The following is an 18,721-nucleotide window of genomic DNA, read 5'->3' on the forward strand; positions in this document are numbered from 1 at the left end:
GCACCTCTGCGTCGTTGTCACGGCAACGTGACTATTCTGAGGCCGGGCCCGAAGCGCTTAGAAGAGGCCTCCCCGGTGAAGATAGCAGCCCGGAACCAGTATCCCACCGGACCACCTCCTCACCGGACAGCCCTGCAGCACCGGACCAGCGCCGAGCGGAGGTGAGTACTCAGAACTAAAGGGGGTGAGAGGGGGCTGGATGATGTTGAAGGCCGCAGTGGTCTTCAACCTGCGGACCTCCGGAGGTTTCAAAACTACAACTCCCAGCAAGCCCGGACAGCCGATGGCTGCCCGGGCTTGCTGGGAGTTGTAGTTTTGAAACCTCTGGAGGTCCGCAGGTTGAAGACCACTGCGGGTGGGGGAGTTCACTCGAGTATAAGCCGAGGGGGGTGTTTTCAGCACGAAAAATCGTGCTGAAAAACTCGGCCTATACTCGAGTATATACGGTACCCCATATGTAGATGTCATGTGCTCTGCTGGTGCACTACAATGCTCAGAAGGGAAGGAGTCATATTTGGCTTTTGGAAAGCAAATTTTGCTGAAATGGTTTTTGGGGGCATGTTGCATTTAGGAAGCCCCTATGGTGCCCGTACAGCAAAAAAACAAACAAAAAAAAACACATGGCATACTATTTTGGAAACTACACCCCACAAGGAACGTAACATGGGATACAGTGAGCCTTAACACCCCACAGGTGTTTGACAACTTTGATTTTTTTTTCACTAAAATGCAGTTTTTTTGCCCAAATTGTACATTTTTACTAGGGGTAATAGGAGAAAATGCTCCCCAAAATGTGTAACCCCATCTCTTCTGAGTATGGAAATACCCCATGTGTGGACGTCAAGTGCTCTGCAGGCGATCTACAATGCTCAGAAGAGAAGGAGCACCATTGAGCTTTTGGATAGAGAATTTGTTTGGAAGGGAAGTTGGGGGCCATGTGCATGTACAAAGCCCCCCATGGGGCCAGAACAGTGGACCCCCCACATGTTACCCCATTTTAGAAACTACACCCCTCACAGAATTTAATAAGGAGTGCAGTGAGCATTTACACTCCACTGGCGTTTGTCAGATCTTTGGAACAGTAGGCTGTGCAAATGAAAAATTAAATTTTTCATTTTCACGGACCACTGTTCCAAAAATCTGTCAGACACCTTTGGGGTTTAAATGCTCACTGCACCCCTTATTACATTTCATGAGGGGTGTAGTTTCCAAAATGGGGTCACATGTGGGGGGGGGTCCATTAGTCTGGCACCATGGGGGTTTTATAAACACACGTGGCCTTCAATTTCGGACAAATTTTCTCTCCAAAAGCCCAATGGTGCTCCTTCTTTTCTGAGCATTGTAGTTTGCCCACAGAGCACTTTAAATCCACATATGGGGTATTTATATACACATTTTGGGGGGCTTTTTTCCCTATTTTCCCTTGGGAAAATGAAAAATTTAGGGTAACACCAGCATTTTAGTGAAAAAAAAAAATATTTTTTCATTTTCCCATCCAACTTTAAAGGGGTACTACGGTGCTTAGACATCTTTTCCCCTATCCAAAGGATAGGGGATAAGTAGGGGATAAGATGCCTGACTGCGGGAGTCCCGCCGCTGGGGACCCCCTTGATCTTGCACGCGGCACCCCGTTTGTAATCAGTCCCCGGAGCGTGTTAGCTCCCGGTCCGATTAGGGGCGACCACAGGGTGGGCGGCGTGTGACGTCACGCCTGCGCCCCCGTGTGACGTCACGCTCCGCCCCTCAATGCATGCCTACGGGAGGGAGCATGACAGCTATCACGCCCCCTCCCATAGGCTTGCATTGAGGGGCAGAGCGTGACGTCACACGGGGCGCAGGCGTGGATGGGGGATAAGATGTCTAAGAACCGGAGTACCCCTTTAACGAAAATTGTCAAACACCTTTGGGTTGTAAAGGCTCACTATACCCAGGGCCGGCCTTAGGTGTTCAGGCGCCCTGTGCAAGCTAACCTTGTGCCCCCCCCCCTATTACTCCATAAACATACACAAAGAGGAAAAAGATCTTTGGAACAAATTTTTTTTTTGTCCCTGTCCCCCTTAATCAGTCCCCTGTCCCCCTTAATCAGTCCCCCGTCCCCCTTGATTAGTCCCCTGTACCCTTAATCAGTTCCCTGCCCCCCTTAATCAGATGCAGACCCCCTGAATCGGGCCCTCTCCCTTCACCAGTCCCCCTTAAGTAGACTCAGACCCCCCCTTCACCAGTCCACTGTTCTTATTACTCAGTCCCCTGTCACTCATAATCAGACCATCTCCATCCCTTCACCCCTTAATCAGACCCTCCCCCCTTCACCAGTCCCCCTTAATCAGACTCAGACCCTACACTCTAATCTACTCAGCTTTTCCATATGTCAGAAATCTGGAAAAACTGAGTAGATTAGAGTGTGGGATTTGCAGAAATCAGGAAAAGCTGAGTACATGAGAGTGTAGGGTTTGCGGAAATCAGGAAAAGTGGAGTAGATTAGAGTGTAGGGTTTGAAGAAATCTGTGTTCAGGCTGTGAGCAGAGCAGAGCGAGACTGCACCCCCCCCCCATCAACCAATCACAGTGACTCAGCACAGTGACTCAGCACTTTCATCAGCTGTTCAGGACCCACAACGCTTCAAGACACAGTTTTCTTCACTACACTGGCCTGTTAAACTGCGAGCTGTGTCGGCTGCCCGGCGCCCCTGTTGCTATGGCACCCTGTGCGGCCGCACAGCTCGCACACCCCAAAGGCCGGCCCTGACTATACCCCTTGTTAAGTTCTGTGAGTGGTGTAGTTTCCAAAATGGGGTCATCCCCGTAAAATCAACCACCCCATGTGCAAATCGCCAATTTAGGCCTCAAATTTACATAGTGCGCTCTCACTTCTGAGTCCTGTTGTGCGCCCACATATGGAGTATTTTCCTACTCAGGAGAAATTGCGTTACAAATTTTGGGGGTCTTTTTTTTTTTTCCTTTTACCTCTTTTGAAAATGTAAAGTATGGGGCAACACCAGAATGTCAGTGTAAAAAATAAAAAATGTTTACATGAACATGCTGGTGTAGACCCCAACTTTACATTTTCATAAGGGGTAAAAGGATAAAAAGCCTCCAAAATTTGTTAGGCAATTTCTCTCGAGTACGGAAATGTCCCATATGTGGCACTAATTTGTTGCCTTGAAATACGACAGGACTCCGAAGAAAGAGAGCACATGCGCATTTGAGGCCTACATTAGGGATTTGCATAAGGACGGACCCAGATGCAAGAATTACACTTGCCTCAGATACCAAAATTACCCTACGGCTGTGTTTCCCAAACAGGATGCCTCCAGCTGTTGCAAAACCCCCAGCATGCCTGAACAGTCAATGGCTGTCCTGCAATACTGGGAGTTGTTGTTTTGCAACAGCTGGAGGCTCCGTTTTGGAAACTGTGACGCACCAGACGTTTTTACTTTTTTTTTTTTTTGGTGGGGGGGGGAAGAGTGTAACTGTGCAGGGGTATATGTAGTGTTTTATTTTGTGTAGGTGTAGTGTAGTGTAGTGTTTTTAGGGTACATTCACACTGACAGAGGTTTACAGAGAGTTTCCCGCTGGGAGATTGAGCTGCAGAAGAAAATTTGCTGCATCTGAAACTTGCAACGAGAAACTCACTATAAACCCACCTGTATGACTGTACCCTATACATTCACATGGGGGGGGGGGGCAAACCTCCAGCTCCTGCAGAACTACAACTCCCAGCATGCTCTTTGGCTGTCGTGCATGCTGGGGGTTGTAGTTATGCAACAGCTGGAGGCACACTGCTTGCAAAACACAGAGTTTGTTACTTAACTCTGTGTTTCGCAACCAGTGTGCCTCCAGCTTTTGCAAAACTATATAACTCCCAGCATGTACGGTCTATCAGTGCATGCTGGGAGTTGTAGTTTGCAACAGCTGGAGGGACACTGGTTGCAAAACACTGAGTGTTTTTTTCAACCAGTGTGCCTTCAGCTGTTGCAAAAAGCTACAACTCTCAGCATGCAGGGAAAGCCGAAGGCCATGCTGGGACTTTTAGTTATGCAACAGCTGGAGGCACACTACTGCAACTTCCAGCATTCGCTTTGGCTCTCTGTGCATAATGGGGGTTGTAGTTATGCAAAAACTGGAGGCACACTAGTTGCAAAACACTGGGAGTTTTTTTACTTAACTCAGCCTTTCACAACCAGTGTGCCTCCAGCTGTTGCAAAACTACAACTCTCAGCATGCACTCACAGCCAAAGGGCATGCTGGGACTTGTAGTTATGCAGCAGCTGAAGGCACACTACTGCAACTCCCAGCATTCCCTTTGGCAAAAATGTGCCTCCAGCTGATGCATAACTACAACCCCCAGCATGCACAAACTACTAAAGGGCATGTTGGGAGTTGTAGTTGTGCCTTCTGCTGTTGCATAACAACTCCTCCCAGCATGCCCTTGTGTGCATGCTTGGAGTTGTTGCTTAGCATCAGCAGGAGGGCCTTACTTCCTGCTGCTGCACTGTGATGATCCGCCTGCCATCGCCACCTCCGCTGCTGGGGCCCCGATCCAGCCGCCGGGGATCGGGGGCCCCAGCCTCAGGTTAGGGCTCCCGACACCCGCTCTCAATAGGGGCGGAGCGGGTGCCGTTAGTGACACCCCCACAGCAGGCGTCCTGATTCAGTAACGGCTGACGAATCAGGATAATCGCGAGGTGGCACCAGTGCCACCTCACTGCTGCTGCTAAACGATGATAGGTGCCATCTCGGATGGCACCTGTCATCCTTTTTTTCTGGGTCACCGGGACCGATTGACTCGTAATTGCCGTAAATCGCTGATCTGAATTTCGGTGATCTGACATGCGGCTATCGCCGACATGGTGTTGGGGTTGTCTCAGGACCCCCCTAGGCATTGTCACGGGATGCCTGCTGAATGATTTCAGCAGGCATCCCGCTCCGGTCCCCGCCCAGTGTGTGGTGGGGACCGCAAATGCTCAGGGTGTACAGGTACGCCCTGAGTCCTTAAGGATCGGGGAATCAGGGCGTATGCATACGCCCTGTGTCCCCAAGAGGTTATATGGGAAATGGGGGGTAATTCAAACTTTTATTAGGGGTTAATTTACATTCATTAACTTTAAAAAAATAACAATTTTACCCAATTTTTTAGTCCCCATCAGCTCCGCTGAGATGCCAGGACCCTTTTTTTATGATGCCGCAATCAACTTTGATCACAGCGTCTAAGGGGTTAATGCCTGGCATCAACGCTATCGGTAATGTCTGCCATTAGACATGAGTCCTGGCAGGGCCGACCCGCTATGATGCGGGACAAGGTACAGGTACGCCCTTGCACCCCAAGAGGTTAAATAATAATAATAATAATAATAATAAAAAAAATGTGTGTGGTTCCCCCTATTTTTATCCTCAGCCAGATAGCAACCAAACAGCAACAGCCTGACGTTACCAAAGTGGGCGAGGACCATTTTTTACCAGCCCTTCCAGCCTAACTGCTACGTAGATACGTACACTACTTACACTTGGTATCTGCTCTTCCCAGGTACCCTGTGGCGGTGGGTAATGGAGTCATAATTGGGTGTTACACTAGTTGTTTTTGGGACTAACGCTTAGCCCTGGCTTAGTAATGGACCCCGGCTTAGAAATGGGCTTCCACTACTAAGCCTGTAAATTCAATAAAATAAAAAAAATACACGTTTAAAACACTTTTGTTACAAAAAACACTACCCCCACAAGCCCTCATTAACCCTTTTATTAACATTAACCCCTTAGCGCATAGTTGCAAAGTTGATCGCCGCGTCTAAAAGTGAAGGTAAAAGCATCCTGACTGCTCAGTCGGGCTGATTACGACCATCGCGATAAAATCGCGTTGTTCCGATCAGCTAGTACGCAGCAGGAGGTCCCCTCACCTGTCTCCTGTGCGTCCGTTCGTCCATTGATTGCTCCAAGCCTGAAATCCAGGCTTGAGCAATCAACTGCCGGTAACACTGATCCCTGACATTGAATGCAATGGCAGGGATCAGTGTATTGGATCAATGTACTGCATGTTATAGCCCCCTATGGGAGCTATAACATTGCAAAAAAAAGTAAAAAAAAAAATAAATAAGTTTATAAAGATCATTTAACCCCTTCCCTAATAAAAGTTTGAATCACCCCCCATTTCCCACAAAAAAAACCTGTGTAAATAAAAATAAACATATGTGGTATCGCTACATGCATAAATGTCTGAACTATAAAAAATATATCATTAATTAAACCGCATGGCCAATGGCGTACGTGCAAAAAAATTCCAAAGTCCAAAATAGCGTATTTTTGGTAATTTTTTATACCATAAAAAATGAATAAAAAGCGATCAATAAGTCCGATCAAAACAAAAATTGTACCGATAAAAACTTCAGATCACGGCACAAAAAATTTGCCCTCATACTGCCCTTTATGTGAAAAAATAAAAAGTTATAGGGGTCAGAAGAGGACAATTTTAAACGTATAAATTTTCCTGCATGTAGTTATAAATTTTCCTGCAGTAAGTACGACAAAATCAAACCTATGCAAGAAGGGTATCATTTTAACCATATGGACCTACAGAATAAAGATAAGGGGTCATTTTTACTGAAAAATGTACTGCGTAGAAACGGAAGCCCCCAAAAGTTATAAAAATGAAGTTTTTTCTTCCATTGTGTCGCACAATAATTTTTTTTCTGTTTCGCTGTAGATTTTTGGGTAAAATGACTGATGTCATTACAAAGTAGAATTGGTGGTGCAAAAAAATAGCCATCATATGGATTTTTAGGTGCAAAATTTAAAGGGTTATGATTTTTAAAAGTAAGGAAGAAAAAACGAAAGTGAAAAAACTGAAAAACGCTCCGTCCTTTAGGAGTTAAACAAAAAGAAAACCGCTGGTCATTGACGTAGTCCACTGAATCCAAAGTTGTCCACAGGATACACGGATCTGAAATGAGAAGGAAAAAAAACATGGAAAAGTAGGTTAGTACATTTATGGCGCTCTCCCCTGGGGAGAAAGCCCATAAAGCAGCGTTTACAAACGGAGCCTCCAGCTATTGCTAAACTACAATTCCCATAATTTCCATTCAGTCTTTGGTTGTCTGGGATTGATGGCAGTTGTAATTTAGCAACAGAAAGCCTCCAGTTTAACAACAGCTGGACGCTCGCTGTTCCTAAACTACAACTCCCATGATTGGAGTTGTAGTTTAGGAACTGCTAAGGGAAGCCTGCACATCTACCGCCTGCGCCGCACGACTATAACTCCCAGCATGTCCTCACTGTAAGGGTATTCTGGGAGTTGTAGTACTGCAATAGCTAGCGGGCCGATGATAGACATGGGTGGGTGGCCAGGGAGCAGAGCTTTACAAAAATCACAGTTGCGACTTTTTGTGCGACTTTTTAAAAATGCTGTCAAAGGCAAGTATGTATGCCAGGTCTGACCTGGCTTACACTTGTGACTTTTTAAAGGTGGTTTGCAACTTTCTTTTTCCCACATGCGACATTCGCACTTGATAAATTCCTGACCACTGCAAAGTGGACACTGAAAATTGCTTAGGTAGGGCTGATTGGTACTTTATGCTTACCCAAAAAAGACGCACAAATAATTGGTTAGGTGCACATGCGACTTTTCGTGCTACTTTTGTAAGCAATAAAACTCCTCTAAATCCCTTGATAAATCTTCCTCATTATGTTGATGAAAAAGTACCACTACCATGAAAGGGGGTACTTTGGTTTACAACAATGTTTAGGTAGGTGGTACGTGACACAGTAATACCCACATGAATGCCAGAATCCAATTTTTCCCACCAGAACTTTGTACAGAGCATCACACCACTTCCACAAGCTTGCCTTCTTCCCATAGTGCGTCTTGGGTCCATTTTTTCTCTATGTAGGCAATGCGCACACACCTACTGTCCACATTAAGTTGTTACTCATCAGATCAGGTCACCATCTTGCATTGTTCTGTGACCAGTACTGGGTCGTCTTATGTTATTTGCACTTCATGTGCTGAGCTCTTTTTAGCTAATCCAAGTGATGTCAACGGCACTCACCATCTATAAGGCATCATCCTTTATTCGTATTCTAACTAGATACAACGTTCTTAGAACACGTTAGCTCCCCTGGCTGCTTTAAACAGTATATGCTTGTACACTGACGGGAATGAGCTATGGAGTAATGCCAGTGGGTTCATTTTCTTTCCTATTCCTCATAGGGTACAGCAGGCTAGTAACAAACTGGTAGTGAATTGTGATTTCCATTCATAGTTCCCTATGACAGCCCTGACTTAGGCTGGGTTTACATCACGTTTTTCCCAATAGGGGTCCGCATACGACTGGGGGGAGCTAAAACCGGGTGCTCCCGTAACCCTGCCGTATTCCGCCCGTATGTAATGTATTTCAATGAGCCGACCGGAGTGAACTGGTCGACTCATTTTTGCCCGTATGCAATTTTCTACTGGACCTAAAACCGTAGTCAACCACGGTTTTAGGTCCGGTAGAAAACCGCATACAGGCAAAAATGAGCCGACCAATTCACTCCGGTCGGCTCATTGAAATACATTACATACGGGTGGCATACGCCAGGGATACGGGAGCGCCCGGTTTTAGCTCCCCCCCCAGCCGTATGTGGTCCCGTATTGGGAAAAACATGATGTGAACCCAGCCTTACAAAAGCTATAGACAGGAAGCATTATCCTCACGATCATGACCAGGATAATAAATGCATGTCGATTTTCTTAGGCCTCGATCATGGTAACATTTTTTAGATTGGGTGAGCAACCTAAATTTGTCCTTTTTTGTGTTCTTTTTGTCATTTGCCCTTTAACACAGCTTAGCTTTTACCACTTAGCTGACAAGCAGCATCTTCATCTGTCTTTATATTCTGGCATTTGTAATCATTCTAAAATATTTTCACTTTTTTTTTTTCAAGGCATTTCTATTCATTTGACCTTTTTTTCCCTTAATTTTTTTATTTTTGTTCCATTAGATATTTTTGAGCATCTCAGCAGCCGCACATAGTCCGGCGATGATTGGTTGGAGTAAGGAGCCAGCTTAGGGCGCCATCTCACTAATTCTGCCATTAACAAATATTTTCTGAATCCCATAAACTTCAGTGGAAGAGGGAAGAGCGAGCGGCACATTTGCTTTCAAAGCATTAGCAGAGAAAATGGCTGGTAATTCGATGAACTCAAGAAACATTTCTATTAGGATAAATAAAATGTAGCAGATGTCAGATGGTACTCTGCTCTGTATATGCCCATCTAAGTGCCTGCTTGACTGATGTACAGTACATTACATCAAATTACATGGCGCTTGCATGCAAATAACTACTAAGTATTTGCCTCTTTATTCTCGGTATATCCTCTTTATTTTATTTTAAATTGTGTCCTTGGAGTAAAATATGTTTCTTGAGTCTTCCCCCTCATCCCCCGATCTCCTTTATGGCTCCTTTTTACAACCTACCCATAAAGTTATCGCTTCACCAATATGAGGAGTTTAAGCACCCTAATTAACAGCAGCCAGCAAACTGCAGGCGGCATGGGTTCCTGCCTCAGCTTAGAGCCCAAGGCAGCAGGAAGAGCAGCGTGGAAGGAAACAGCCATTTATATCCCTATCTCGGGCTCGTGTTAACTCTTCAAGATAGTTTCTTGCTATAGATGACAAGGACATTTCATCTGTGGATTGACTGAACATTTGTACATTAAAGGCATTATCCAGCACAGCCAGGCTGCAACAAGAAAAATAACAAATCATTCAGCATCCAAAATGACACTCTTTGGCCTTATGGGCCTATGGGTACATAAGCCATAAGCATCAGATTTCTCTACGCATTCTGCAAACTTACACAAACTAGCCCTAAAGGGGTTATCCAGCATTCTTACTTTTTTTTTTTTATTCATCCTATATGCCCGGGATGCAACAACAAAAATATCAAGTCTTAACATACCTTTTACTGTTCTACTAATGCACCGTTATCTGTCTCCCGTCCTCAGGCCCCGGTCTTCTTTCACATTCTGGAGACCAACACATCACACTGCACTGAATTTATCACCATCCGCAGCAATGTCCCTCCTTGGCCAGTGAGTGATACACTGAGCGGCAGTGTGACAGGCCTGGGCAACAGGAGGAAGGCTGGGCCTGGGCCCATTACATCACACTGCCACTCAGCGTATCGCAGGCCGAGGTGGGACATTGCTTGGCTGGCGATAAGCTCCTTTGGATAGGGGATAAGATGTCTAAGGGGGAATACCCCTTAAATAAACTTAGTGTATGGGGCAAATTTTAACCCCTTAAGGACCCAGCCCAAATATACCTTAAGGACCCGGCCATTTTTTGAACATCTGACCACTGTCACTTCAAGCATTAATAACTCTGGGATGCTTTTACCTTTCATTCTGATTCAGAGATTGTTTTTTCGTGACATATTCTACTTTATGTTAGTGGTAAAATTTTGTCGATACTTGTTTCATTTCTTGGTGAAAAATTCCAAAATTTGATGAAAACATTTTGCATTCTTTTTTATTTTGAAGCTCTCTGCGTATAAGGAAAATAGACATCCCAAATAAATTATACATTGATCCACATACACAATATGTCTACTTAATGTTTGCATCATAACGTTGACAGGTTTTTACTTTTGGAAGACATCAAAGGGCTTCAAAGTTCAGCAGCAATTTTCCAATTTTTCACAAAATTTTCAAAATCGGAATTTTTCAGGGACCAGTTCAGTTTTGAAGTGGATTTAAAGGGCCTTCATATTAGAAATACCCCACAAATGACCCAATTATAAAAACTGCACCCCTCAAAGCATCCAAAATGACATTCAGTAAGTGTGTTAACCCTTTAGGTGTTTCACAGGAATAGCAGCAAAGTGAAGGAGAAAATTCAAAATCTTCATTTTTTACATTCGCATGTTCTTCAAAACCCAGTTTTTGAATTTTTACAAGGGGTAAAAGGAGAGAAATCTTCCTAAAATGTGTAACCCAATTTCTCTCGAGTAAGGAAATACCTCATATGTGTATGTCAAGTGTTAGGCGGGCGCAGTAGAGGGCTCAGAAGGGAAGGACGTCAAGTGCACTGTGGACGTCAAGTGCACTGCAGGCGCACTACAATGCTCAGAAGAGAAGGAGTCACATTTGCAAATTTTGCTGAAATGGGTTGGCATGTCGCATTTAGTGCCAGAACAGCAAAAAAAAAAATTAAATTTGTAAATAAATTTCTTTGGAATAAGGACATACCTCATATCTGGAACGGTCACAGAAGAACAGGAGTGCAGTCAGGGGCCTTGAGCTTCGAAATCGCTGCCTGTGGAGCCAGAGTAGTGGGACCCCCCCTCAAGGGGCATTACATGGGGTAATTATAAACGTTACATGGGGTAAGTTACTAAAATGGGGTACAGTGGGACATAAAATTATAAAACAGGTTATGTTCCCAGAATGATGCCCCAGAGCATAGCCAAAACTAAAGAATATGCCCACCCCAAACCCTATGCTCTGAATCATCATTCTGGGAATGTGATGTGTGTGGCCGTCCCTAACCTGTTGCCTCAAATGCGCACCCCGCTCAGGTGGAGAGAGAGCGCTGCGCATTTGAGGCAACATAAAAAGTCCCCGATGATAGTGACTCAGTGACCCATGACCCGTTTTTAAAAAAAAAAATACCCCCCAGAGGTCTTATCAGTTTGTTTATTCTTTGCTGAAATTTTTTTGGGGCAATTTAGTGGTTTTATGGAGTTAACATTTGGAATGTACTCTGGACTTGGTACATTGGGGTCAAATTATGGAAAAGGGAAAATTCAGTACTGCATGGAAGTGTGATACTCCCTGAAGCAGTTTTTAATGCAGAGGCCCGGATGATCGGGGCAAGTGTCACATTGATAGGTGGTATCCTTTCCGTATCCCCCTCCTGTGACACACTCTGCATTTTTTCTGGGTTCGTCCCTTCTTTCCAGTGTGGGGGATCTCACCTGGAAAGTGTTGGCCTGGGATGATCCTGGCACCTATTACTTCAGTTCCTTCTGAACTCCGGCCTGCTCTTTCCCGGTCAGCAAAGATCAGGGCCTTTAGGACTTCTTCTTGGAACTGGAGGAATGTCCCTGTGCTGCCAGCGTTCTGGTACAGTACAGAAGAGTTGTACATGGCAACCTGTACCAAGTAGACCGCAACTTTCTTGTACCATACACGTGTTTTCTGCATGGCGTTATATGGCTTCAGGATTTGATCATAAAGATCAACTCCCCCCATATACCGATTGTAGTCCAGAATACAATCGGGCTAGAGGACCGTTGTTGTGGTACCTCGCACAGGGACAGGTGAGCTGCCGTTGCCATGAATAGTGGTCAGTGTAAGGACATCCCTCTTATCCTTATACCTGACCAGCAACAGGTTTTCATGGGCAAGGGCACGGGACTCACCCTTGGGCATAGGTGTCTGCAGGAAATTTAGAGGGAGGCCTCTCTGATTCTTCCGCACGGTTCCACAAGCGGACGTGGATCTGACGGCAAGGGATGTGAAGAGAGGGATGCTGGTATAAAAGTTGTCCACGTACACGTGGAAACCCTTATCCAGCAATGGGTACATAAGGTCCCAAACGATTTTCCCGCTAACACCCAGAGTGGGGGAACAATCTGGGGGTTCAATACGGGAATCTCGTCCCTCATACACCCTAAACTTGTAAGTGTACCTGGAGGTACTCTCACAAAGTTTATAAAGCTTCACGCCATACCACGCCCGCTTCGAGGGAATATACTGGCGGAATATGAGTCTCCCCTTAAAACTGATGAGAGACTCATCTACAGAAAGGTCCCTGAGCGGTACGTAGGCCTCCAAAAATTTGGCCCCAAAGTGATCGATGACCGGCCTCACTTTGTAAAGCCGGTCATAGGCGGGATCACCTTGGGGTGGACATGCCTCATTATCTGCATAATGAAGGCATTTCTGAATGGCCTCAAACCGCTTCCGTGCCATGGCCATACTGTACAGCGGGGTCTGGTATAGGATGTCCCCGCTCCAGTACTGCCTGACACTTGGCATTTTGTCCAGGCCCATGTGCAGCACGAGGCCCCAAAATGTCCTCATTTCAGCTGCACTGACGGCGTACCATTCATTGGACCTGGCCAAAAAAGGATTAGGGTGGTGGGCGATGAACTGCCTGGCGTACAGATTCGTCTACTCCACCAGTAGATTGACCAGGCTGTCACTGAAAAAATAACTGAAAAAGTCAAATTCAGTGAACCCAGCCGTGTCAATCCGGATTCCGGAGTCGCCAACAAACTCCGGAACCCGTGGCTGATAACCCTCTGGGGGGTCTCCAGACAGGTTCACTGGAAGGGGGCTCCGGTAAAATCGCCTGGGGGGTCGGACTCCTAGTACGAGCGGCATTGTCGCTCGTACTAGTGCCGGCCACTGGGCCACTTTCATGGGGGGTGCGTGGCCTCGCCTGGCGGCGTCTCTGCCGCCGTGCAGGGGGCTCATCATCAGTACTAGATTATGAGGAGGACGATGAAGAACACAGGAATGTTGGATCTTCATCGTCCTCACTGACAGATTCGGAGTCGGAGGCAAGAAAAGCGTATGCTTCTGCTGCTGAAAATGCCTGGCGAGCCATCGCCTTTTTCTACGGTGGCGGGGGGGGGGGGGGGGGATGTATGTAGTGAGTGCTTGGTGTAACTATTAGATATAACGGTGTGTGATTAGAAATCACACTCCGTTATATAAGGGAGGAAAAAAAATTGCGGACAAAAAAAAATGGCGGGGGGGGCAAATGCAGCACCCTGAACCCCTAATAGGGCCCGGGTCACACTGAAAAATTTGTGGTGGACCATTGGGGACCTATTAGGGGGTCAGGGGGGGGATTTTTTTAAAACTTTTTTACACTCACTCCTACCTTGCCCTGGAGTGTATTCTTTCCCTGCTCTGTCCCTGCAGATCTTCTTCCCTGAGGGGGCTCTGATCGCACAGAGGGGGGGTCCCTGGCACCTTGGAGCAGCTTTGCCCGCTGACTGAACTCAGTTAACGGACAGAGCTGCTCATCGGGTCACACATCCGGTCACACGTATGACCCAAATCCAGGCAGATCGTTAGTGTGAATTCACTAACGATCTGCCGCGATCGCCGACACGGGGGGGGGGGGGGTTCCGGTCCGGTCCCCGCCCGGCGCGCGGCAGGAACCGAAAGCCAGGGCGTATCCATCCTAGGTGCTTAAGGGGTTAAAATAGTTTAGATGCCTCTCACAACAGCTCTACATTAAGGGGGGGGGGGGGGGGCGGATCCAATGGTATAAAGGCCAGATTGAAAGCACATTTTTTCAACCATGAGAAAATCGAATCTAGGATCAAGTCAGAAAGTATAACTATGTGATGCCTTCTGTTTGTTGACTTGTTAGTTATTGCCGCTTGTCATAAACTGAGATGGGAAGAATCCTTAAACTAAGAGTAGACATGTAGAAAAAAGGAAAAATCCAGCTCCCAGGAAAATCAAAAATGAAAACTTAATGTTTACTTGATAAGTGTTAAGATGGCATTCCAATTATGAAAAGTGACATGTCACTATTTTTATGAGTGACATGTCACTTTACGTTATCGGAATGCCATTTTAACATGTATCAATAAACGTTAAGTTTTCATTTTAGATTTTCCCGGGAGCTGGATTTTTCCTTTTTTCTACATGTCTACTCTCATCGGGGAATAGTGGTTCCCTGCATCCGTGCTTCCAGACTAAATGGTTCAAGTGCCTGATGGAACATGAAGACTCGGTGAGCTGATCTATGCTTTCCCGTTTTGTATATGCCTTCAACTAAGACCTTATTTCAGCAGATAACTACAGGTGTAGGCCAAGATGTCAGCAATGGTTCAGCATTGTGTGTCCCATTGGTTGGGAGACTAATGACAAACCTAAATGACAGCAAGAGGTGCTCATAGGCGATAGTCTTAATGGACAGATTGTCAGATTAGAATGGAGCATAGTGATCTATTCTGTAATACAAGTGAAATGGCACATCACATACCAAGCCTTGGGTGTCCTACAGTGTATACACAAACATCAGAAGGCACTTAAACGACACTGGCCTATAAGGCAGGCATCCAGCTACAGGTGTTTAATTTACATCACGCCAAAGGATGATATGGTCCAGTTCGAGATGATAATGGCAGCTAGAATGGAGGTCTGTCCTCCTTCAGTACTGTATTGTGTTCTGCTTTTTTGGACGAAGTGATATCTACAGCATCTGTAAGGAATTTTCCTTTTTTTTTCCTCCTTCCCCAGTTTTTAAGATTTATATGCTGCTTGAAATACAATGCAAGACTCAGGCCTCTCTGTTGGCGAACCCATTCCAGGGTGCTCTCACTTGCACAAAGAAAATAGATCTTTCCCTGGGGCCTTTCTGTCGCTTTGCAGCACTGGATGCCCGCCTTCCCACTTGGCGTCTTCCTCCACTGCTCCGGATTTAGGGATCTGAACCCGACTCCCTAATTGAGTTCAAATGAGGCATTCTCTGTCTGTTCTGTCATGTTCTCAGGGCCAAATGACCCATGTTCACTATTAGCTCTTCTCCATTTTGGTTCTCAAATATTTTTTATTTTGGTTTTAAATATTTTTCTACGTCTCTCTCTTTGGGTTCCTCCTCATTATGATTCCTCTGCTGGCTGAGGCACCATCTTGGTCCTGCATTCTGTATTACTTTTGGACTTGGCCTTTTTTTAGGCTTGATTCTTCACTTTTGGTAGAGCCCTTGTCTCTGTGTCCTGAACTCTTGGTTTGCTCAAACACAACTGTTAACACTTTAGTATAGTATCTTTTCATCTCACCATATCTGTACCCTTTTGGAACTGCTAAGTTTGTCTCAGATCACAGACTTGAGCCATCTGCTTTGGTCTTTGGTGGGGAAAACTTTACCTGTGGCTGGCACCTATCCAAACTCATTTGTGGACCCCTGGTAGAGGGCAGATATCTATTTATACTTTATGCATAAGGGTAGCTGTGCTCAGCCATCAGTTGTATGAAGTGCTGCTAAAGTGGAGATTCCTGGGGCATATACTGTTTTGCATGAACATTAACTTATTTTCAGGTGGGCATGCTTACTAGTTGGACTGTTTGCAAACATGAGTGATTTAAGATATCCATCCAGTATCCATATATATATCATCTATCTATCTATCATCATCAATCTATCTATCATCTATCTACAGTATCTACCATAATGTAATGGTTACCAATTAATGTTGCACACATAACGCCACACAAAATTTTATCACTCAGCTTTTCTAGACTTCTGAATTGCAGACCTGCCTAGTTACACAAGAGCAGAACAATATTTGCACATTTTACCATTTAGGGCTCTTAGAAAACAGTATGGCTCCCTGTGTATTCTGCAGATGGTGTTCGCAGGGTAGAGCTGGAGAATTTAAGTAGGGAATGCATCACTACCAACACACTTTCCATTTTGGCAGACAAAGCTTATAGACGCTGTTAGAGCAGCCAGATTTGTTTCCACTCCACTTTCCTAGATACAGATAGACACAATAGGATCTAAATAAGGTCCTCAAAAACTTAGCAGAAGAGGGCCATCCCTGGTATTTAGCTTTTTTCTTTTATGTCTGCATGCACAGATGCTAAGACATAATCCCTTACGGTCATGAAGTAGTTAATGTCCTTCTCACAATGAGTTTTTTTTTTCAGTAAATCCTGGACCTGGGGTTTCTCAGCAGAAGATAAAATAAACCAGAGAGAAGAAATGTCAGAAAATGAAAAGGTTTTCTCTCTGCCCCTCAGGCTACATCCTGATGCTCTGAATTATCCAGAGCTGTTTGCAGGGAGGCCTGGTGCTCAGTCAGCCTGGCGGAGGCCTGTGTACCTGTACCTGTCACACTGCATTGATCACACAACAGCGCACTTCACAGCCACCACCCATAGTCAGGAAATGCAAACTTGTGATGAGGAGTTCAGACTTGGCTGTTCTTGCCTGAACATTTGTATTGTGTCCTGGATGCTTAAGTAATATACCATAGCATTAACATCACTGCCAGATGAAGGGCAAAACCTTATTAATCATGGGACAATGACACAAATGTCAAGGAAGGCATATTTTATATGGTGCCCTGTTCTAAAAAAAATTAAATCAAAAATACTTCTTACCTCCCAACCGTTTCCACACTGCCATCCAACCTTCACTTCTGGTCAGGCTCCTATGGAACTATGATGCTTGCATCACATAGAAGGCGTTGAGCAGGGAGCCTAGAAAGGCCTCCTTTGACCCATTTATTATTGCTAGGAACGTGGTTCACAGGGCATCTGAGAAGGCCAGACCTCTTTGACCTCCCCCCACACTTCCTGCGCCACTGCATCGGTAAGCATCTATCAAAATTGTTCCAAGGAAGTAAAGTTGTGAAATGGTGATGGCTTTATAGGCACTTAAGTACAGTGATGTACATGTGGAGTGAAGGTAGCTTTATGATCTCATAGAAGTGTCAGACCATACTGTGTATCACAGCTTGCTGTGTATGGGGCTGTATGGCAAATTGTAGACCAGTCAGTGTGTCTATACACACCCCTGCCACTGCTAAAAGTGCTTACAATGGGCATGTGATCATCAAAACTGCACTATGGAGCAATGGAAGAAAGTGGCCTGATCTAAAGAGTTAAATTTATTTTACACCATGTTGACAACTGTGCATGTGTGTTACTCACCTGCTGAAAAGAGTATGTTAGGATGCAATATGAAAGCTGGCGGAGGTCCTCTGGGCAATGTTCTGCTGGGAAACCTTGGTTCCTGGCATTCATGAGGATGGTACTTTCACGTGTACCAGTTACTTAAACATTGTACAGACAAAGTACACCCCTTCAGTATTCCTTAAAGGGGTACTCCGCCCCTAGACATCCTTTGGATAGGGATAAGATGTCTGATCATGAGGGGCCCGCCGCTGGGACCCCCCCTGTGATCTCTGCTTTGGCAGCGCAGTCATCCGTTGCACGGAGCGAACTTCCCTCTGTGTCTGATGACTAACGATGCGGCGCTGATGTCACGAGCATGCCCCCTTGTGCCGCCACGCCTCCTCCCATAGACTTGCATTGAGGGTGTGTGGCGGTGACGTCACGAGGAGCTGTAGCCATGACGTCATGAGCCTCCGGTGCCGAAGTCGGCTTTCTAAACAAATACTCGGTGCTGCAGGGAGATCACGCTGCTGGGACCCCCGCGATCAGACATCTTATTTGAATAGATTAGAGAATTTTTGAAAAAATCGATGCTGCCGATTTTCCCCAAAAATTTGGTTCAGTCCGAATTTATTTATGGCGAATCTCTATTAAAAACTGCTATTTCTGTCCTACAGAGAGCCTCAATAGGGGTGTAGAACATTTGCCTTGCTGTAACACGCAAAAGGTGTGTGCTGGGTTAGTGAAATAATACTGTTATTCAGTATGACATGCAGATTAGAGGCGTCACTATTAGAATCACTGTCGCAGAGCGGCACAATGACAGTGCCTGGAGGTGGCATCAGCATGAAGAGACCATATAGTGGCTGAATGACACAACGTGGAGGTGGTAGCAGCATGAGGAGTCCATAAAGTGGCTGAGTGACACAGCCTGGAGGTGGCGGCAGCATAAGGAGACCGTATAGTGCCTGAATGACACAGCGTGGAGGTGGCGGCAGCATGAGGAGACCATAAAGTAACTGAATGGCCCAGCCTGGAGTTGGCAACAGCCTGACGAGACCATAGGGCCTCACAATTGAAAAGATTAAATATA

The 18,721-nt window shown here is 45.6% G+C and overlaps 1 protein-coding gene across 5 annotated transcripts in view; it reads left to right on the plus strand.

The window, feature by feature from the left end:
• Positions 1-18,721, plus strand: part of CHCHD6 (coiled-coil-helix-coiled-coil-helix domain containing 6) — a 343,619-nt gene that overhangs the window by 125,098 nt on the left and 199,800 nt on the right. The window lies entirely within an intron of this gene.

The sequence above is a fragment of the Hyla sarda genome, chromosome 6 (genome assembly GCF_029499605.1).
Source record: "Hyla sarda isolate aHylSar1 chromosome 6, aHylSar1.hap1, whole genome shotgun sequence".
Classification (NCBI taxonomy): Eukaryota; Metazoa; Chordata; class Amphibia; order Anura; family Hylidae; genus Hyla; species Hyla sarda.